Source organism: Corvus moneduloides, chromosome 11, assembly GCF_009650955.1.
Source record: "Corvus moneduloides isolate bCorMon1 chromosome 11, bCorMon1.pri, whole genome shotgun sequence".
Classification (NCBI taxonomy): Eukaryota; Metazoa; Chordata; class Aves; order Passeriformes; family Corvidae; genus Corvus; species Corvus moneduloides.
In genome coordinates this window covers 7,251,447-7,274,100 of record NC_045486.1, presented here as the reverse complement: position 1 = coordinate 7,274,100, position 22,654 = coordinate 7,251,447, and the positions used below count along the sequence as shown (strand labels likewise).

Here is a 22,654-nt window from a genome sequence, read left to right as displayed (position 1 = left end):
ATAAAATCTTAAAGCAGCCTCTCTCAACAGAAAAAAGGAAGGTGTGGAAGCAGCACAGCACCAGCGATGCAATGGGCTGAGCCCAGTCCCTGATGTGAGACATGTCATCTAGGCCAGTTGATGGACTCTGCAGTTAGTGTCTCTGTGTGTGCAGACACAGAGCCAAAAGACATATTTACAAACATTTTAATTTTCTTAAAAGGCTTCTTTGCAGACGACTACTTCAGTGCAGTAATTAGCTGGAGGTTTTCAGAAAAGGCCAGCTCCCGTGAGTGTTTATTTAGTGGCTACTTCATGCCTGTGAAAACTTCAGATCTCTCCTCAGTGTCTGCAAAACACCATTTTGTATTAGAAGCAATTACCCCTGCTTTGGCAGTAATACAGCTCTTACAGAAAGCTTTGTCTCCTCACTCCAGTTTTGTCCCATGCAGCTATTTCTTTAATATCAGTCTCTGCACAACACTTTCAGAATTTGTGCTGCTGTAAAAACCTTACTTCAAACCAGCTGACTCTTACTTCTCTCTCCCTAAATCTAAAATAATTACTTTCTGATATCTGGGGCTTATAATAGATGGGATACGTGCCAGGGTGAACAATAGGAGGAAATGAAAGATGAAATTATTAGCCTGGAGTTAAACAAGAGATGAAATAACTCGGAAGTGTTTTGGATATAAGATAGCCTTTATTTTTGAAAAAAGGCAGGATTTTGATCCTGGGTGGGGAAAACTCTTTCAGACAAAGAGACAGTTGCTATCCTCTTCCAATCCTTGTTTCACCCCAACATATTTTAAGGATCATTTCTATACCTGCATGACCACTACATTGTTTTCATATTGCCTATGATTCAGCAGGCTCTATTATGAAAATGCTAATTGGCAGCAGGATAGACAAACCATACCTGATAAGGGAAGATATGGTTTATGGAACACAACCCAAAGCTGGCAGCAACAAACTTCCCTGGTTTAATCTCAGACACAGTTCAACACAATTCAAGCTGATCTGGTACTGGGGTACAAAAGAAGGGCTGCACAACCAACAGCCTTCACTCACCATCCTGCTGAGAAGATGATGCTGGCAGTACTAAGCACATTCTCACTTCCTCCCTAGCGTCTTCAGAGTGAGGGAATTATATCAACCTCCTTTCTTTCTTGTTCTATTTAAAAGCTAATGATCAGGCTGGGAAGAACATGTGGTCACTGGGCACTCATGAGAATCTCCTGTGGCCCCTTTTCTTCTCAGCAGCTGGTGCAACTGATGGTTTTGGGAGAGGAATTAATTCAAGCAGCTTGTCTTCAGCTGAGGAGTCAGGCTGACTCAGGCTGTAAAAGCACACATTTTCAGAACAAACTAAGACAAAAAACACAGTAGTCTGCTCATAAGGTTGCATTCCCAGGGAAGTGGTGAAGTCACTATGCCCAGAAAGATTTAAAAGATATGTAGACGTGGCACCTGGGGACATGGTTTAATGGTGGCTTGGCAACACTGGGTTAAGGGTTGGACTTGATGATCTTAGGGGTCTTTTTCCACCTAAATGATTATATACACAGGGGGAAGTAAAACTACCCCAAAAGCCTTCACAGATGTTTAGTGTGAGCAACTGCCTCAAAATGAGGCCCAGAAATGGGCCCTTTTTGGTCACGTTGGAGTTCATTCAAAACATGAACCCAAGTTTAGGGGCAAAACTTGTAATTTTTTTAGCTGAAACTTCAGGTCAGAATGAAGCATTTCTCAAACAGCTAGTAGATCAGCTACTTTACTTCCTATGCTATTTTTCATACTGTGCTATTGATTTTGTTTGGGCACTGCAGATTTTTTTTGTGCACTGAATTTTTAAGGCTGTTTTTTCCCTTCTTCAGTAATGATGTTTGCTAAGGTTGGACTATAGAACCAGTTGCACAGAAATTGCCCTAGAACAAGTGGTGGTCAGAGAGACCTTCACTTGACACAGAAACCAAAAACCATTTCCTCTACAACCTGCTATAAAAATAATAAAATATGACTGTTACTATTAATCTTCTTTGTTGCTGCCTGCCCGAAGGGGCTGCCCTCCCCACCCCGGGACCTGCCCAGGTAGGTCTGGACCTGTCTCTGCCACGTGCTCTGAGACCTCCTTTGTTCCCAGCTCGGGTAAAAGTTGAAAAAAGCACTGACTCTCCGGAGCAGTGTCCAACTGGCCACTTACCCCGGGTCTGCCCCCTGCCTTCCCCTCTCCCTTCCCCCGAATAAAAGGAAGAGCCTGGGGTGGCCTGCCCTCTTTGGCTCTGCTACTTTCTGCTAACAGCTTCTGCGTGTCTCTGTCTTGGGACAAGAGCAATCTTGGCAGGATTAAAGCATAGAACAAGAGCTGTATTGCTACCTCTTTCCTTCTGCTCTTGATATTAGTTTTGCAGCTATCACTTGCCGCTTTTCGGAGCTACTGAGTCTCTGGATTGCCTGTGCTGTCTCTCTAGGCAGCTCGGGGCTTTCCAAGGCACTGAACGGTGAGCTGAATGACTGAGCAAGCTGTGAGCATTTCGTTACTTCTTGGCTTGAATGATGAAAGCTATTAAAAAAGTTGAACTTACTGTTCTTTTGCTGAAAGGTGGAATTCCATGAAAATGTATATTATTCAGTATTTTACAGTTAAAAATTATCCAGAAACAGAAATTTTTACCTATGATGTGAGATGGGAATTGTGGGTAACAAGGTGTGCCCTGTTACCGAGGAGTAGGTGCTCAACCACTACATTAAAGGTGACTCAGCCATGCTGGGACATTTAGCCCCAGCCTTGCCCTTTCTGTGAGCTTATAAATAATAATCACTTTTCAGGAACCACCTTATCATTCTTCTGGGGAAATTTTATACTGCCCTGGCACTGTCTGCTTTATGTACTATAGTGATAGGTCTATTAACTATTCAGTGCGTTCATGTTTCCTGCTGGGCGCTGTTGGTATCAAGGAGAACCTCTGGGTATTGTCTGGCTTTTGGTGCCTTTGTAAAACTTCTCTGAGCCTGGTTCCCCTTCACAGACAGGGGATTGTCGTGATTTGACACTGGCCAAACGCCGGGAACCCAAGAAAGCCATTTGCTCAGAAAAAAAAATTAACGAAGAGCTCATGAGTTGAGATGAGGACTGGGACAAAAACACTCTAAGGGCAAAACAGGTTCAAATTTAAAGGTATAAAGAAAATTTATTATTAACAGAGTCAGAGGAGGATAATGAGAAGTAAAATAAGCCTTTAAAAGACCTTTTTCCCCCCCCAGCCCCTCCCTCTCTCCCTCTCTCCCACCGACAGCACAGGGAGACAGGGCGTGGGGGGGTTTTGGTCAGTTTGTCACCTGAGATCTTTTTCAGTTTGCTCAGGGAAAAGAGTCTTTCCTCTGCTATGCCATGAGTCCCTCCCAAGGGCAAAACAGTTTTCCCAAAACTGCTGTGGCATGGGTCACTTGTCCACAGGGTGTAGTCTTTTAAGGATAGGCTGCTTTAATTTGGAAGCAAGGGCCCTCTCTCTCTATCTCTTGGAGCAGGGGCCCTCTCTCTCTCTATTTGGGTCTCCCACTGGATCACAGCTTCCTCTGGCATCCACTCGCTCTGGCATGAGCACTCTTCTCACGGGCTCTGAGTGGATCTCTGCATCCCCTGTGGACTTCATGAATTACAGGGTGACAGTTTCACCATGGTCCTCACCATGGCTTGCAGAGGAATTTTGGCTCCGACTCTTGGAGCACCTCCTTCTCCTCTTTCTCCACTAACCTGGGTGCTGCCATGTTGTTCTCTCTTACACGTCCTCACTTCCTCCTCTTCTCTATCTAGAAGAAAAATTGCTGCTCATAGCTACTGTTGCCAACAAAGATTCTTGCATCCCACAGCACTGAGAGCTTGATCTCATCTAGGTTCTGCGTCGGGAAATCGCTCGCCATGTTTCTGCTGTCGGCCACGCGGTCCTGCTGCCATTGTGTGGGCGGTGGCAGCTGCTGGGGTGCCACTGCTGTTTAACACTTCTCTTCATGCAGGGTGCAGGGAAGGAGAAGCCGCCGCTGCTGCCCCTGCCCTTCTGCTCATGGCTGGCTGGGGCAGCCAGGCAGGCAAGGCTTGCCACGGGCTGTGCTGAGATGGCAGCAGCTCTGCAACACTGCGGGCTGCGCTGGCAACACCTCGCCAGTCCCGGAAAAAAACCTGCGCGTGCACTGTTTTGATTTCCTTCTTAAATATGTCATCACAGAGGCATTACCAGTTTCTCTAATTGGGTCAGCAGCATGTCCATCTTCAGAGCCATCGGAGATTGGCTCTGCCGGACATGGTGGAAGCTTCCAGCAAAAACCAGGCTGTGCAAAACCAACACAGGGATGAGTCTCTTTTACAAAATTTCCATGTAGTATATCCTCAGTTGGCTTTTGACCTAATGTTGTGCAAATCTTTGCTCCCCTGGAGAAGAGTTGGAGAAATAAGATAGAAAATATTCCAGACAGGAATGTTACATGTTAAAAATGTGTTAGACTGGTTTAAAGAGAGGATATTAAGGATGAATTTGAAATAGGGCATTATTTTGCATTAGGTACTTAGACCATCTCTGATGTCTGTTTAATTTTCCTGTTGATATCTTGTATTTCTGATTATTACTCCTGGTTGCATCAGAGATGCATCTTTAGCTCAGTCTCTCTGAGGAATAATTCCTGATTCATTAATGGTCAATAAATACAAGAGAAAAACCGGATAAAGCCTCAATGATTGGGCCAGTTGTCAGCATTGTAGCTATTTAGAACACTGTCACTTCCAATTTGCTTGAGAATATACACGAGGCCAAGTTCAGACACCACAAGTGAGAGCATCAGATAAAATGATGCAAAATTATCCCAGCAAGGCTTATGTTTCTAGATTTTGCGAGTCATTCATCTACTCAGTAAAATCATCAGTAGTGTCTGATCTCACCAGATTTCTTTCTGTTGTTTGTGGCCCTCCTGTATTTCTGCTGCTATTAATCAGACACTGCTGCAGGCCAGGATTTGGACTTGAGGACCCTGATGGGTCACTTCCAACTCAGCATATTCTATGTTTCTATGACTGTATGATTCTAGGAGGGGTATGAGAGTGGTTCTTCAGCCCACTATGGTCACCTATTTTGTTTGGTAGATAAAGGTACAAGGTATACATGGCCTGAAGTCTGATGCTGTTGCAGCAGCAGCAAAGCTTAATCATATGCAATAGCTATGCAGCATAAAACCTGAAAATCCATACCAGTCACATTTCCTCACATTCAACTCAGCCATGCCCCAGATTTATGGGCCATTTCTGAGTGATTTTGTTCCTAGAAATGCATCCTGTCTAAGACTACCTTTGCATGCATCATGCTGCTTTTGATTTAATCTTGATTAATTATTTTTGTCCAGCCATTCAGAGCCCACTCATCAGGGGCACTGATTTATGATGAAAGGCATGAAATAGCCAGATTCTATTAAAAAGATTTGCAGTTACAAGACTGAAGCATTATTTTTTGGGGTTTCACTGGTAATTGGTAATTTTTCAACTAGCACCTGTGAGTGGACAAGAGGATTCTGTTAGGCATTTTCTGGGATGATTACTTGTTTTATTTACTTATCTGTTTTCAACAGCCATGTGAGAATAGCAGTAGTTGTGGGTGTTGAACTACATACATTTAAGTAAGACTGAAACATTCTCAGCAGTAAATGGAGGGCAGGTAAGACAGGTGCTTCCCAACACTGAGCACATCTAATACCTGGATCTCTAGACAAAAAAAATACAGGCTTTATTGACTTTCAATGTAATCAGTTGAATGTCCAGAAACAGAAGTGTTGAATACTGACTTTTGTACCTCACAAATCAGCTGAAAGCTTTCCAGATACACTCTAGCTTTCGTGCCAAGATAAAAAATGCTGCTCCCGGAGTTTTCATGGCTGGTATTTTTGTGGGAGTTAAAAATACATATATACATATTTGAACAAATTCTTCCTCTCCTCCTCCCATGCAGATCTGATCCTGCCTGTTTGCCTGTGGTGAGAGGGGAGGCAGGGACAGCCCTGGGACTCTGTGGAGCAGCCACATCTCTGCCCCTCAACTGCTGCCTGGGCTGGGCTTTACTGCTCTGCTCTTCCCTGCTCCTCTATTCTTTATAAACCAGTTTGTGGTAGCTGATTTTATTCTGGGGTGTGAATGCTCCAAGAGAAAGGTGTCTGGTTATTTTTCAAGGGATTGTGTGTTTACAATGGAGAGGTGGCAGAGGGTCCGAATGGAGCTGGGCTCAGTAGGTCAGGCAACTCTCCAAAACTGAAACAGCTCAGGAAAGCTCCTAACAGGCAACAGGCACCACATAGGTGAGTGTGTTTCTTCTTAAGAAAGATTAAGTCTTTCTTCTGTGCTGTAGTGTTGCTCCGTGCTCCTTGCCAGGACGTTAGAGATACTGCCCTTGTTTTACTTCCCCCCTGGAAATACGGGATTTCCGATCCCAATTAAGAAGTACTTAGATATTTAAATGAATTCAGCGTAACTTATGTAAACTTGGTCAGGAAATGGTCCATTAAGGTATTGATGACCAAATTTGGGCTGCAAAGCCACGCTACTCTTTCAGCAGCCCATGGCTCACACCACAGACCAATGGTTAGCTGGCTCACACCACACACCCTGGTTAGGTGACTCTGGACAGAGTCACACACCCAAAAGCTCTTCATTTCTCTCTCCAGTAAAAAGCCCTTTGCATTATGTGCAAAGAGAAAGCTCTGGTCAGTAAGAAATACTAGTTTTTCCTCTGCATTATTTTTCACAATCCAAACAGGACTGGCCTCTTTCAGTGTGTATGTTGGAGCCCAGTGAGTAACACATAGGAAATGAGGGGAAGGATGCTGGAAGTTCTGTGGCATCTTTTGTAATAGATAGGGTCTTAAGCCCAGTGTCCTGGATAAACTCCAGTTCTGATAATTGCATTCTGCATAGTTAAAATCCCCCTGCAGTTTCAAATGAATCCATTATTCCTCACTTCCTTCCCCAAATAGCTTTGCTTTGTGCTGCTGAAGAGTTGCTTTGTTTCACCTGAGGGATGATGGCATTTCATGACTGTATGAAATGGGCCTGAGTGCAGTTTGTACAACACTCAGTGAAATACTTTGGGATTATTCATAATTAAGTATCCACTCCCTGCAAGTGAATGGGTTTATAATGTTGGGTGAAGTAGGGCAGCACAAAGCATTGCTTCTCTCTGTACTTAAATGTTGGTAATATAAAACTTAAAAGAGCAGTAAAAGACAGAAGTTTTGTAAAATCCCCCTTATACAGCTAAGCATGCAAGCTCTAAGTGACAGCCTCAGTCTTTACTTTCCCATATTGTTATTGATAAATTGCTCTACTTCAATTTCCTTTTCCTAAGTGGAAACATTACAATTGTAACTCCAATCTCTGGCCACGATACAAACTGATTCTAAATCTTTAAATTGTGTCAATGGGAGGAGGTGACAGGGTGTGTAAGGAAAGCTTTTTATTTTTATTACTAATTTTCATGTGTTCCAGGGCTACTAATTTCATGCAGATGTAGAGAGACCACAAGGTATTTCTGCTGCAGTCAAACCCGGGAGATGCCTCAGCATCATAAACTTGCTCTGGCATGATCTTGTCCCAGCAGTGTGTCTTGGTAAGAAATCTGAGGATATTCCACAAACATCAAAACATACAAGTCTTTCTAGAGCTGAGCCAGTGACCTTTTTCAGCTCCAGCTGGTTGAGTTACAACTTTGTTCCCTTTCAAGATTCAGGCTTGTCGTTTTTGTGCTCATTGCTTGTGGTCTTGCAAGAATGTCACAGGCATTTTGTGAATTTCCAGCCTGTCCTGGAAAGAGATGGTACCACCTAGAAGCTCTGTGTCCCGTAGTCGAGATACACTTTCTGGGAGCCTTAGTAGGGGAGAAAATAGCCAGGATTCCCACCCTTGTGAGCAGTATTCTTTAGTAATACTATTCCTCTGGTCCAGGGCTATTACTCACAAGGCAGAAGGTCAATATAATGGTATAAGTAGATTCCTCATGCCCTTTTCTTCTCTGCAAGGTAGGGCACAATCTGCTCCTTGATTACTCCAGCACTGTTTTGATGACGGCTAAGAATGAAATCGATAGAAAAGATTATAGAAAATTATGTATGATGTGGCATTCTTGAGAAAAAAAATAGGCTTAATCTGAAACAGAAAAATGCTGCCTTGGGAGCCACATGTGTGTCTCATTTGGAAAAAAAATCTATACTGTTATTAAAGTAGCCACAATGAGAGTATTAGCTACAAATTAGGTATGTGTACTGGGAAGGCAGCTTTGTGTGTATGGGAGAGGGGCAGCAGCATGTCTTACCCTGTGAGACACATCAAATGAGAAGCTGAAGGATCTGTGGGCTGGGCAGAGGTCAGCTCAGGACCCAACCAAGCCTCGATGCTATTTTATACATAAACAATATTTTGAACATAAACCACAATATCTTAAGAACAGTCCTCTGGCAAATAAATTATCAGAGAGTAAATACCACGTCTTTCCTTGAAGATTTGGAGGGGCAGGGAACCCAGCATGACTAACAAACCACAGCTGACAGTGTGCCATGCTTCAAATGCCAAGGAGCACGTTCATGGATGGCACTGCTCCCCTGAGGACTTTGGCCTCTCCACATGGCAGCCTCGTGCTGTCAGAGAGGACCCCCAAAGCCCAGCTATTTGGGAAGCTTTCTCCAAAAAAAGGGAGAAAGCCTTTGGGAAGGCTTTCTCTCTTCCCAAACCATTGACTTTTTCTGCAGCACCTGGGGAAAGATCCCCTCTCCTTCCTCCATTCCCAAACCCACATTGCAGGGTGGGTCCTCTGGAAGAGAAAATAAGCAGTGATTTGCTTCCCACATACTCCTTTGCCATGTCACCCAAGCTTGTTCCCCTTCATCTTTCAGGAAGGAGGTGCTATTCCACCCTCAGCTTGAATATTAACAGCCCTTTAAAATTATATGAGAACTGGCTGGATTGGGCTGGAGGGCTTCTCTCCCAGGCCCCAATGCTGCCCTGATTTTGAAATAGGAAATTTTCATAAGCAGTGCTTCAGTGATTTTGAAACTTTTAAAAACAAAACTGGGAAATGAGTAGTGCATTTTTTTTAATGTTCCCACCTGCCCTTTTTTCTTTTTTTTCCATGAGAAAAGTTAAAAAAAAAAAAAAAAAAAAAAAAAAAAAAAAAAAAAAAAAAAAAGGAGAGCGGGAGAGAGAGGAGGAGGAAACAGGAAGCATAGATGAGATATTATTCCAAACCGGATTATTTTGATTAAAAGTCCTGTCAGAGCTTTGATAAAAGAACGTCTTTTCCCCAGGTGCGGAAAGGACCATGGAGGACAAATTAGTAGAGCATTGCTTGTGCCTCCCAGCAGAGTTAACTCTGTTAGAGAACTGCCGTGAGAGCGGTATTTACATAACCACCCTTGGTGGGAATCGCACACGCGGCGGTGCTCCAGCTTCCCAGCCAAGAAACCGGGCAGCGACAGCTCCCAAGGTCCCGGAATTTGCGCAGTGATTAAATTCACAGGCGTAATGCCCACGCAAGGCTGGGCTCGCCGTGCGCTCCTCCCGGGCCGCGCACGGGAATGTCCGCGGGAGCGGGGCTGTCCCGCACGGGAATGTCCGCGGGAGCGGGGCTGCTCCGCACGGCGATGTCCGCGGGAGCGGGGCTGCTCCGCACGGCGATGTCCGCGGGAGCGGGGCTGTCCCGCACGGGAATGTCCGCGGGAGCGGGGCTGTCCCGCACGGGAATGTCCGCGGGAGCGGGGCTGCCCCGCACGGGAATGTCCGCGGGAGCGGGGCTGTCCCGCACGGGAATGTCCGCGGGAGCGGGGCTGCTCCGCACGGCGATGTCCGCGGGAGCGGGGCTGCTCCGCACGGGAATGTCCGCGGGAGCGGGGCTGTCCCGCACGGGAATGTCCGCGGGAGCGGGGCTGCTCCGCACGGCGATGTCCGCGGGAGCGGGGCTGCTCCGCACGGGAATGTCCGCGGGAGCGGGGCTGCTCCGCACGGGAATGTCCGCGGGAGCGGGGCTGTCCCGCACGGGAATGTCCGCGGGAGCGGGGCTGTCCCGCACGGGAATGTCCGCGGGAGCGGGGCTGCTCCGCACGGCGATGTCCGCGGGAGCGGGGCTGCTCCGCACGGGAATGTCCGCGGGAGCGGGGCTGCTCCGCACGGGAATGTCCGCGGGAGCGGGGCTGTCCCGCACGGGAATGTCCGCGGGAGCGGGGCTGCTCCGCACGGCGATGTCCGCGGGAGCGGGGCTGCTCCGCACGGCGGGCTCACAGCACCCCCTGCTGCAGCTCTCTCCGTGCCGAGCCGGACGGGACGGACACCTGGACACCGGGCACGGACACGCACGGCTCAGCTGAGTGCTCAGAGCTGCATGGTGCAGGGACACCCGCGTCTAGCTACTCCACCGGAAAGGATCTGGCTGCAAAAATCCTTTCTAATACTTTCTAGACACACATTATCATGATTTTCGGCGTCAAAATGAACTACTACTACCTCTTTTGACTTCCCTCCTCTTTTCTTGGTGGCTAACCATGCCACCAGTGAAATTGTGTGTGCTATTTAAAACATATATAGTTCTTAATTTAACTCTCAGACATTGGTTCTTGCTATGCCTACAGGCACTGGATCGAATAATACTTGTGGAATATTTATTCCTTATGAAAGTATGTAAGCCCTGTAATCAAATCAAGGCTGAAATCTTTCTGATTAGCCAAACAGATTGAGCTCTGTAAATCTCACACCATAAGACACACTTTCCTGTCCCTAGATCTTTACTATGGCTTTTTTGCAGTGTCCTCCAGAGTTTTGCAACATCATTTCTGAGATGTGGGAGGCAGAATTGCATCTGCTATTCCAGTCTCACCATAACAACAGAGTAGGAGAAGGTTAAACCATTCATTCCTTGTTCTCCCATGTCCCTGGTCTCATCGGGTCAACCGCACTCGTGATGCTTTATTTCATTTGATTTCCTCTAAGAAGATGATACAATTTCCATTCAGAATACCATTAAAAGAAAAATCTTTTTTTGCTTTTAAGGCCTGAACCTTTTATTGTGTGTCTGTGAAATATTAACCCCGATCCAGTAAGTGAAGTTGTTTTGAACCCAGAAGAATTAACGTGACCTTGGTTAGCAAGTATGTTTAAGAAGGCATCCAGCATGTGATGTTCACCTGTCTTTTTTTTTTTTAGAGAAAATCCTATCTAAACGTATGCCTCAGGAAAGAGTGCAGTATTATTTCATACTACATGAGACACTTCTTGTGCATTCACTATTTTCCCTGGTGACAAGTATGAATTCTTCCCCCTTAAATAAGGAAACTTGCCTTGCAGTCACAGCTGCTAAAAAGAGGTCACCTTTGCCTTCAAAAAGAGGTTCTTTAGGAATCTGAGTTCTGCCATCATCTCATTCTTGGAAAAAAACCTAAGATATAGCCACGTAAAGAGATGTATTTATAACCACCATTGGTTTAATTTCAAACTGTTAGTTCCTTAACACCCTAGCCATAAAATAGCTGTAAAAGCAACTGCTTGCAAGAAGCCCTTGCACTGTCCCATGAGCACTCATAGCTACTTATTTATGATGGAGATCATAGAAGAAGAGCAGAGAAAATTGCACTTACTCAGATTCCTTGAAGCAATTTTTTCTCTGTAAGAACTGCACATTAATCTATTGTGTAAATACAGTTTAGGGTCAGTGTTTAAAGCAGAGGTGATTACTCAAGGATGGAGGTATAAGCTGTTCTATGCATTGAACTGACAAAACGATGTGTTTGCAGAACCGGGTACAATCCGTGCTTTAACTCCCAAGTCAAGCACAGGGATCTCAGCAAGTACAATTTAAAAGGTAATTGAAATATCAATATATATCTTCACATTGTTTTACTTGCAGCGAGACCATTGTTGTAGTACGTGTCAACTGAGCTGGCCAAGAGATCTTATGTAAGTGCATTGAATGATCAATGTTGGCAAAACAGGCTCAGACTGCACATGCACTGCTCACACCATGGCCAGAATGGCTCTCAAGGGGTGTCTCCAGTAGTGCCTGGAATTACTACAGCAAATGCATTCCCCAAAACCCATTCAAGGAACCTTAAGTGGAGTTGCAGAAATAACATAAGGCAGTGACTACAGGGTGCACTATTTAGGATGGTTCCAGTTTCCCAAATTCTCCCCAAAATCATAAGGCTTCCATGGGGGCACCCTGCGAGCAGCCCAGGCTGGGGAGGTGGTGCCTGGAGCCCAGAACCCCCCATGGTCTTCTGCGCACCACTGCAGTACAAATACTAAACAGTAGTCAATAAGCTGCATTTCTAATGTGAGCATTTTTTTTTTTTTTTTTTAAATGTAGTTTGTTGATGAAAACTGTGACAGGAGAAAGCTAAGTCACTTATAAATATTTATCATCAGTTATTTTTTCTATTCTCAAGAAAGAGAATATTCTCTTTACTGAGAAAATGGAGTCTCATTAGACTTTGCAGAAACCAATTACATGATGCTCTTCATCTTTCAACTTTCATAGGTTCTTAATTGCTGTGGGAGAAAGAGTTGTTGTTAAATAGCTATTTTTATATGATCCAGATATTATGACTATTGAACCAGTAAAATGCACAGTATATTTATGCCATTGCTCTTAAACTTTTTATCTTCCTGGATTATTGAGGTGGTCCTTGCTAACTGTCCAGTTAGCAAGATAGATGCAATTAAAGTAAAATGGATGGGATAATAAGTTTATATCCACTGTACAAAACCCCACAGGCATACACAGATCCCTTGTGCATCCACATCCCTCTCAGCTAAACCAGGGAAGACTCCAAAGGTGTGCTGCAGCTTGAAACTATAATTTCTCCCAGCTGAATTGCTCCAGGCTCTAAAGATTCAGGAGTTCATTAAAAACATCATGACATCTAAAAATAATTACTAAATGAGAGTTTTAAAGGTGGCAGGCTCTTAAATTGCCTTCTGAATTTTGGCCCTGCAGCTTTGCATGCTCAGCTTTCTTTTTAGAATCTGTTAGTGCACTAAATATTTACTCCTTTCCTGTCCCTTAATGAAAGCTGAGATTCTCATGAAACATCACAGCTAAATAACCTCACCTCACCTCACCAATACCAAAAATTAGTGACTAACAAACATGGAAGAGACACTGGCAACTTTCAAATAGGATACACCAGAAGGGAGGTTATTCATCCAAACCCTTTGAGATACCTGTTACTGTTAAGAAAGAGCTGAGGAAGCCAAGCTGTTCTGAGCCACAGATGCCCTTGGAATGTCGTGCTGATGGAAGTGCATGGATATGGCTGGTTCTCCGGCCTCACCGGAATAACATGCAACTTTCTTCCTAAAGAGTTGAAGGTAAAAGAGGATCTTGGGTTTCCCCAAACAGATCCACAATTGATGCAATTGGGCTAATCAGAAAAACTGAATTTATGGAACGGACATGCAAAAATAGGAGGAGAAGAAGCATAAGGAAGCCAAAAAGACCCAAAGGCTTTACTCTGCTGAGAGCATTTTCCAGGTCCTTAAGGAAAAATCACTGCTCCCAGCAGGCAAACTTCACCTTGTCCTACCTGAACAAGTGACATTCACCATCACGGTATATTAGAGAGGATGAGATGGGAGGGAGTGTGATAAATTGCTGTAATTAAAGAAAGAAAGAGGCACCAAATTAGCTGTCAAAGAGCAGGACTGCAAAAGTGCACCTGGGATGAGACAATGCACGGGGATACTCCAGGCAGTAAAAGCACAGGACCCCAAACATCCTCTGGGTGCTTCTGTCACACCCTGGAGTATTAATCGAGCCTGCAGCACTCCCCATCCTCCTTTCACAGCCTCCGCAGGGCAAAACTTCCCTTTGCTTTTCAGACTGTGTATAACACTGTGTAAATGACTCCTACAGCAAGGGGAATGAGTTGACACTACTGAGGGCTTTGTAAGGCTCTGCAGGGTGTGCTGGGATGCCAGTTGTGGCACTCAACTGAGAGCTTAATATTGCTGTGCCCCTGCCTGCAAATGGTGGTTGCTAGGAGGCAAATATCATATTGAGAAACCTGAAAGGAAGTAGCGATTCCAGGTCTGGTTTGGGGCTCATTGAAGTCTCTGCTGATTTTAAATAGGATGTGATGCAGCCTTTAGCAAAGGTAGTGGAATTTTTTTGAAGAAGCAAAAATGGATGTCGTCCAAATGACTCCATGTAATAAGGATGGACAACAATGGGCCATTGGAAAGGAAGAATTACTGGGGGAAATGAAAGGCAGCATCAAAGAGCTTCAGTGAACAAAACCCCACCAGATAAAGAATCTTTCTGGGAAAAGATAACAAGGAAAACCTGTATAAACCACACATTATTCCCAGGTCCCTCTCATGCCAGGGTTAAATTTGGCAGAGCTACTGGGGGTTTTCCACATGGCCATTCTCACCTAATGAATTCTCTCTACCTGTAAAGCTGTATCAAACTCTTTCTGCACTTTGTCCTTCCTGCTCTCCTACTGTGGAATCTTGCAGTGGTTTTAGGTGTTGATCTGGGCTATAGGAACTGTGAAGTTCACTGGATGGGGCCAGGGGAAGTTTTCTGGCATGTGGTGTGAACCCATTGCAGCACTGGTCTGGACCCCTCTCCACTGTGTGCACAAAAACACCCCAGGAGCCCTGAAACACTGCAGCTGTTCTGTGGAAACAAAAAAGAGAATAAAGGAACTTTCAAAGTGGAAAAAACCCCATCAGACCTGGATGAAACACAGTCAAATAAACCAAATCTCTCCCTGCCTACTGTACTGTTGCAGGACAAGTCCTTTTGTTCAGCAGTCCCTAAGAGCTCCCTATTAGCAGAGCCCCTCACGGGCTCTCTCTCCTCATCCCAGCTGAGGTTTGGCAGATTTTCGGCTCCTTTCTGGCAACTGCAGCACTGCTTGTGCTATGGACTTCCTGGGAGTGTTGCCCAGCAAGGCAACTCCCTTATTTTGGGGAAGGACAGAGCTCCATCTATCTGGTGGGGTATCCCTGAACAACAGTTGGTGGCCAGGGCACTGCAGCCACACAAACCTTTGCAGCTGAAGACCTGTAATTGGTAGAACAATGTCCTCCAGGTCTCCTACCATCCCAGCTAACCCAGATCTCAGGTGGGGGAGACCTACCAGCCATATCCATGTGGACACCTCCATTCCTCTTTCCTTCACCGGACCTGTCTTGCTGTGAGTGCTCAGGGCTGGGGACAGTGTGACACACACTCAGCATGATGTGCAACACACTCTGACCACCCCAAGCAGCACAGGGTTTAATGATCTCTACTGGCATCATTGGCTGGGGTTTTTTCTGTTATTATTTTGTTTATCTATTCTCACTAAGAAGACAACACAGAGAAATAAGATCAGTGTGCAGTAAGACATGGGGGTTTTGTGTGATTGTTTCCATAGGAGCTGCATGGGGATAAAGGCATTCTGCAAAACAGTGGAAAACAGTATTTTCATCACCTTCAGGAACTCCCTGGTGGGGTGTATGAGTTTGCACACTGCTTAGGTATTCACACCTACTCTGGTCCTCTAGGGAGGGGTAATTTCCTCAGGGTTTGACCGTGCTCAATAAAAAAGAAGACACCTCTTTTTTGCTAGTGAAGAAAAAAACTCCCCAAAAGAAAAAAATGCATCACTGTGATCCTTACTTCCTGAGTACTAACATGTCTTAAGCAAAATCACAGAGAGTGTCCACCAGCTGAGGAATGGTCCTCTCATCTCAAAAACAATACAGTCTTAAATACCCTCACCAATGAGCAAGGAGCAATTAATGTTGACTGTCCAAAAAGGCATAAAAATGCAATTCCGTCTCCCAATAAAATCTGATAAGTGATTTTTAGCAGGTATGATATGTGGCTCCTTGCTCAGCTATATTCACATATTTGCACCAAACAGGTAAATTAGATGATTCAGGTTGCAGAAAATTAAAACCTTCACAACATGGGTGGAAGATTGAATCACAAAACTCACCTGTCTGGGGCTTGGCAGGATCCAAACTTTGCAGTGCAAACTCAACTTGAAGTTGCCAGCTGTATGCCGTCATCTCGCCTGCACATCATTGGTGACTGCTGTGACCTCCCTCAGATACCTATTACCTGGAATTTCCTCAAGTGTAACAATAAGCTGGGAGAGTCTTTACCTTATCAAATCTATAAAGTTATCAACAAACATGAATCAAACTGTTTTAAATAAACAATTTAAAAAAAAAAAATTAAAATTTTGTCAATGGAAAAATGGAAGTTAATTTTTAATGATCCCAGACCAAGGAAACCTACTACTTGTGGTAGAATTAATTTTCTTCACAGTAGCTGGTGCAGGGCTCTGTTTTGGACAACACAGGGTTGATAATACAGAGATATTTTTGTTGTTGCTGAGTAGGACTTACACAGAGCCAAGGCCTGTTCTGCTTTTCCTACTGCCACACTGGTGAGGAAGTCGGGGGTGCTTGGGAAGAGACACAGCCGGGACAGGTGACCCAAACTGACCAAAGGGATATTCCAGGCCATATGACATCATGCTCATGTATAAAGCTGGAGGAAGAAGGAGGAAGAGGGGGACATGTTTGGAGTGATGGTGGTTGTCTTCCCAAGTCACCATTACGTGTGATGAGACCCTGCTCTCCTGGAGATGGTAGCACACCTGCTTGCCCAGGGGAAGCAGTGAATGAATTCTTTGTTTTACTTTGCCTGTGTGCTTGGATTTTGCTTTCCCTGTTAAACTGTCTTTATCTCAACCCACAAGTTTCCTGGCTTTTAGCCTTTCAATTCTCTCCCTTATCCTGCTAGTGGCGGAGTGAGTGAGCAGCTGCTTGGGGCTTGGCTGCTGGCTGGGGTGAAACCATGACACTGCTGGAGACATCCAATAATTCACACAAGTGACAGAAGACCCAAACCTCTGTCCCACCAGTGCTACCATTCCACTATCATGATCTGAATTTCCCTGTACCTCATGGACTGAGAAGCTGCAAGAGACCAGACCATTGCCCATTCTCCAGCTCAGCCCTCCTGGGGCTCCAAATCCCACTAAACCCAACTGCTGCTATCCTAAGAAAAAAGTAAAAGTGGCAAAGCAGAGGCTCCTAAATAGGAATTATATTTAGATTGATTAAGATAGCTATTGTGTGTCAATTTATTTAAATATAAATGGATTATTTGGAATGTGTTCATTGAAGACTAACAGCTCCTGAATGCAATACAGATACATGACTAATTATAAAGTCAAGCAGCCATTATGAATGTTTCTAATGATCAATTTATATTCCAACAACACACAGTCATCACCTTTAAAGCTCCAACAGTCGCAGTAATTGGGAGAAGAGACTGTGCTCTATGCAGAAAGCAATCAGCTGACTAGTGCCTGCTGGAATAAGAGGTAAAAAGCTGGGTTTTCAGGGGCCCACACTAAGGCCTGAGAGCTGATAGTTGGATGGAGGGTAGGGAGGTTGTTTTTCTTGGTAGGCACAGCCCAGAGGAGGTTGACTGAAAAGATGACAGAAATGTTTCTGGAAGGGGGATACACACAAGGGTCTATAAGTCTGCAGACTGGGCACGAGGAGAGACCTTAATACAATCTCAGAATGATAGAGAGGCAATAGGACAAGCAGCTCCTGCGTACAAATAAAATTTACTCAATTAGATACACTTAAATGCAATAAATTTTTAGTGGAAAACCAGATCAGTTATAACTTCCATTCTGCATGTCAGTCGAAGGAGAAGCGATAATTTAATACACTGCACTTGCAATTCTGTGCATCCAGAGCATCGTGTGGCTGGGTCACTGCCGGGAGGAAAGTAAACATGCTTTTCTGAAGAGACCATCTCTGGAAGTAAATTTGGGCCAAATGAGATTTATTGAGCACTGGCACACTTCAAGGCCTGTGGAGAGAAGAGCTTCTTCCACCAGGCCAAGGGGCTTGTCCCAAAGGCATCTTGCTGAGGTTTCAGGGCCACGGCTCACACATGGGTGTTGGGACTTTGGTGGAAATCAAGCACCCAAGCCCCTCCACGCACAGGGCCCCTCATCATGGCCTTAGACCTGACTTCTCACTGGGACCCTGTGAAGTGTGGTGGTAGGAAGAGCAGGAGGCAGGAGCTTTTGGGTGGGCTCAGCCTCTGCCCATCCCATTGCCAAAGAACCCAGATAGACCATTCACTGCAAACCCCTCAGCACAGCCTTGAAGGGAGCTGTATCTGAGTGCTCAGAGCCAGGTTGGCAGTGGGGCTGGGGCACAACACCACTAATGGCTTCCATTTGCCATCCCTCTCTTGCAGAAGGATGCACAGGTTTCCCTGCATCATGGAGAGGATGGGATTCTTTGCAGCAGCTTTCTGGTGCAGTCTGGAAACATCTTGGGGCAGGTGTACATTTTGAATTTAGGCTTAGAGCTAGCTCCAACTGCTATTCTCACCTTGGGATATTGATGCCTTTTCCTGGTCTTAAAATCAAGAGGCATACACGGTTAGAAGGGGAAAAGGGATTTTACGTTGGTATTTACTCTTAAGAATCCTTAGGTGTACACGTCCAGGTCATATGCATCGAGATGTACCCTACCGAGTCTTTCCCTGTGTCTCTGTGTCTCTCCTCTCGTGTGTCCCCCCCAACATTGGGTATAACATTATAGGCTTTACTAATTAGCATATCTATCAAAGATTCCCCAATGAGAGGCTCAAGTGAGCCCCCCTCCCCAAGGAGCCTTCCCCTGGATGGTTCTATCTCAGGTTACAGAATATGTTCTGGAGAGGACCTTGCTGTCTGGGGCACACTGATCCCTCACTACGAAGCTTCTAAAATGTTTAGTCTCTTAGCTTGACAAACAAGGCCAAGAATGTAGGCAAAAAGCACTAGGAATACAGAAGCTGTAAAAAGGTATAACAGGGGTATAAAAGAAAAGGCAAAAATCTTCATGGCATCAATATAAAACAAGTGCTTCTCCCTCCAGATTCTATAATTCACTGCAAAAGCAAAGGTGAGATGCAGTGCAGGATGATGCCAGGCAATCAGTGGAAGGAAAGGGAACAGGGAAAGGGAGGTGCCCTGTCCCTGTCTCTCCTAGCCCATTCTTCCCACCACTCCAATGGTCCAGGTCTCATGAACAAGGCTATCACAGGGATATCAGCCCTGAAGGGCATCTCAACAGAGGAACTCCCGGCCAGGAAAGACCTTGGAGTGAAATTTTGGGCTGTCTCTCCATTTCAAAAGGAAAGAGACCAGTGTGTTTTTCCTGGCAGAAACAGCTTCTGCCACAACTTGCTGGGCACTCACCATTCCCAAGATCACAGAAAAAAAAAAATCACACCAGGGTAAATATATTTTTCCAGTCAAGAAAAATGTTGTATTTAGTTACCTTCTTATCACTCACTAGACATTGGCAAATAAATTCAGGCCTAGGTTTCAAGTTCATCAGAAGTTTTCTACCAGAAAACACTGATTAGATGCAATATGCTCCATGGAAACATTGATTCTGTCTGGTCTTTGGGTATAAACCATGTCTGGCTTTTTACATGTCCCTCTTCCTTATTTTTCTGGCTTCCCCGCTGCCTACCTTCTGAAGTGCACAGGGATGTGGCTGCTGGGATACACTCACAGCTGCCAAAATCCACAGCATCCCTCTGCCTGGGGTGCCTTTCCCTGAAACAGAGGAGCTCAGAGCAAAGGCTCAGTAAAGCAGTGCTGTCACTGGGAGATGAAAATGTGGAAGGGGTTGGTAACACCTCTGCAAAACAGAATTTGAGGCCTTGAAGAACACAGCTTCATTGTGGGCTTAGAACCAGTCCCATCATGAAAGAGGGAGGACATTATGGAGATCATGGGGCAAGAAGTCTGGGGAGGACTTCAGCTGAGCACTTTTGGACTGTAGCACATCCTTGTCCCAAGAATCAGCTCCACCTCAACTCTCTCAATGCATGTTAGTCCAACATGTTGTAAAAGCTTTCCAAAGGCTGTATGGTCTTTCCCAAGAAGTTCTCAGGACACTTTGCCAGCCTTCCTACCAGGATCCTTCTGGCACCCAGTGTCACACAGTTCAGTTCCCACTGTGCTCTCCCTCCCTGTGCACTGTGGCCAGGGAGGATGAGCCCAGCACGGCCCCATCAGTGAGGGCAGTACAGCCCAGCATCGCCCAGCCCTCCTGCCTCGAGCCCCCAAACCATTGCCAGACCCAAGTCACAGGGTGGGATGTCACGTTTGCCTTTGCTTTGTTTTGCCAGAGGGTGGAAGGAAACTGCAGCCAGACTCACAGCCTCCCTCTACCCTCTGATCTTCAGCCAACACAGACTGTCAGATAGTCACCCAAATCTAGAAGGACAAGAGTATTACTCAGAGAAAAGCTTTATGGCAATTGCTTGATGCTTCACCAATTCAGCAACTGAATCTCAACAAAAATATATATCTGCCTTCTATTCTGAGACAGTGGCCCATCCTTCGGCATCCTTCACTGCAGTGACAGCACAGCACTCAAAGTGTATTTTAGCCTTTAAGAAAATACACTCGGAGCTCAGAAAAACACTTCAAAGCTCCATGACTGGCTAAAACAGTGTTAACAACTGGCCAGTTGGTGTCTGATCTCTGCATCACAAAGAGGTGCAATTGCCATTGTCACCCTCTGCCTAAAACTCTCCTGCTTTGTTGTTTGGAATTGCAGGCAGCCCCCAGCAGCACCCCCAGCCCTGCCTGTGGACAGTCTAACACTGCATGTGTTAGTAAGGAGCTGCCATGGCCCATTCTCAGAATATGAGCTCACTGCAGAAAACCAATCTCCCTCCCTTTTTTATTCCTTGGCAAGGCAGGAGGTCGTTCCTGCAGCTGTGCTGGAGCACCAGCCACCGGCTCAGGGGCTAGCTTCCTGCTCAGGAACCTTTGGACAGAGGTGGAAGGGACAGAGGGTCTCAAGAGCCACTGCTGAGGAGCCACTGTAGTATGAAATCTGCAGTGATTCCCTCATTTAGGAAACATCAGAACAAATTGCCAAAAACGCAGCCCTACCAGGGACAGCCTGACTCTCTCTTGGACAGCAAGCACAGCATCTGACATCTGCAGTGTGTGACAGCTGCCCTGAGCCCCCTGCACAGCACAATTCCACATGCACAGCTCCTGGTGCAAGCAGAGCATTTTGAAACAGATGCGTTATGAATTGATAAGGTGTCAGATAGTTCTGATGCTGTCTCCAGAGATAATATCAAGACTTACATTTACACTTCAACCCATTTTTCAGCTGCAAATCTCTAGCCAGCTGACACCCCATGCAGTGGCTGGAGGTCTGAGGAAGGTGCTGCACACACCCAGCTTAGATTAGCCACAGCAAATACCAAAACCTCTGGATGGTTATGGTCATTTGCCTTTATGGCACTTTCATCCTGCCATGGCCACCTCTCCAGTTTGCAGGGCTTTGGTTGGGCTTTGATTGCATGAGAAATGTTCAAGCTGGTCCCTCTTTGCTGTCCATATAATTGCTTCATCTGTGACTCCAGTTTACTTGCATCTGCACTAGGGCAAATATTTTTCAGGCTCAGCAGTGCAATTGTGAAGTGTAAATTCACCAGTTTTCCTTTTCTTGAAATTTCTGTCAGTATTCCAAAGAAAAGAATGGATGATTTCACTGCCATATTTATTTAAAGAAAATTAATTAACCTCATGGCAGGACTGTGAATCTCAGATGAGCCAGCATCTCATTTAAATGATAGGCACAGCTTTTCTTACCTGCCCTGGTTATCCAGCAGAGTGATGGCAGCCACTGCGTGGTGATATTCATGTAGTGTATGCTGAGGCTCTGGGAGAAGGCAGCAATCACCTGGAGCTGCACCAGGGCTTGATTCTCACCACCAACGCCTCTCAGCACTGGTTATGAATGCTGATGATGACAGCAAAGTGGGAGCTGAGGCTCAGCTATCATAATCACGCGGCTCAAAGCAGTTTGAATGCCTACAGAAAAAACACACTTTACAAAATCAGACACATTCATACTGGTGTCACTTTGCAAAGGATAAGCAGATACAGAGCACTTTTAGAGCAGAAGAACAGTGGCTCATGAGGTGTCAGAACAGCTTCCCAGCATCTGTGTGATTTGCACAAGCTCTGGAATAGCATGTCTTTGAATCCCTGTATTAAACTGCACCAAGGGCTGCTCTGCCTGGCAGCACCAAAAGCACACCAAGCTCCTGTGTCTGAGGCAGGTTGAGCCTCAGTCAGTGCTCTCCATCCTTAGCTTCCCCAGAGGTGGCCCAGGCAGCCAGACAAGCACTTTCTGTGATTCAGGTGGTCGCAGAGCTGATCACCTTCCAGATTCAGAGTAGTTTGGGTTGGGAGGTATCACTGGAAGTCACTGACCCAACCCCTGCTCCCAGCAGGACTCACTTCAAAGGGGGATCAGGATTCTCAGGGCCTCCTGCAAAGTATCTGAGTATCTCCAGGATCCCAGTGTCTCTCTTCCTAGTGTTTGCTCACATCCATTTTGAAAATGTTTTCCCATTTGTCTACTTGCAATTTCTTTTGCTGGTACTCATGCCTATTGTCTTTCTGGATACACTCGTAACCTCCACAATATATTTTGCTATTGAAAGATGAAATGGTCTACTGGGAAAGTTTTTTAAATGATAGGAGCTAGTCACATTTTTCAAAAAGGGTGAAATGTAGGACAGTGACAGACAAC

The 22,654-nt window shown here is 45.4% G+C and overlaps 1 long non-coding RNA gene across 1 annotated transcript in view; it reads right to left on the bottom strand.

Annotated features, from left to right (window-relative positions):
• LOC116449547 overlaps window positions 1–21,887 on the bottom strand; it is a 94,338-nt gene extending 72,451 nt beyond the window's left edge. Inside the window, exon 1 of the long non-coding RNA XR_004242424.1 lies at window positions 21,706–21,887. This is a non-coding gene — a long non-coding RNA (uncharacterized LOC116449547). The remainder of the gene's footprint in view (window positions 1–21,705) is intronic.
• Between the last annotated feature and the right edge of the window lie 767 nt (window positions 21,888–22,654).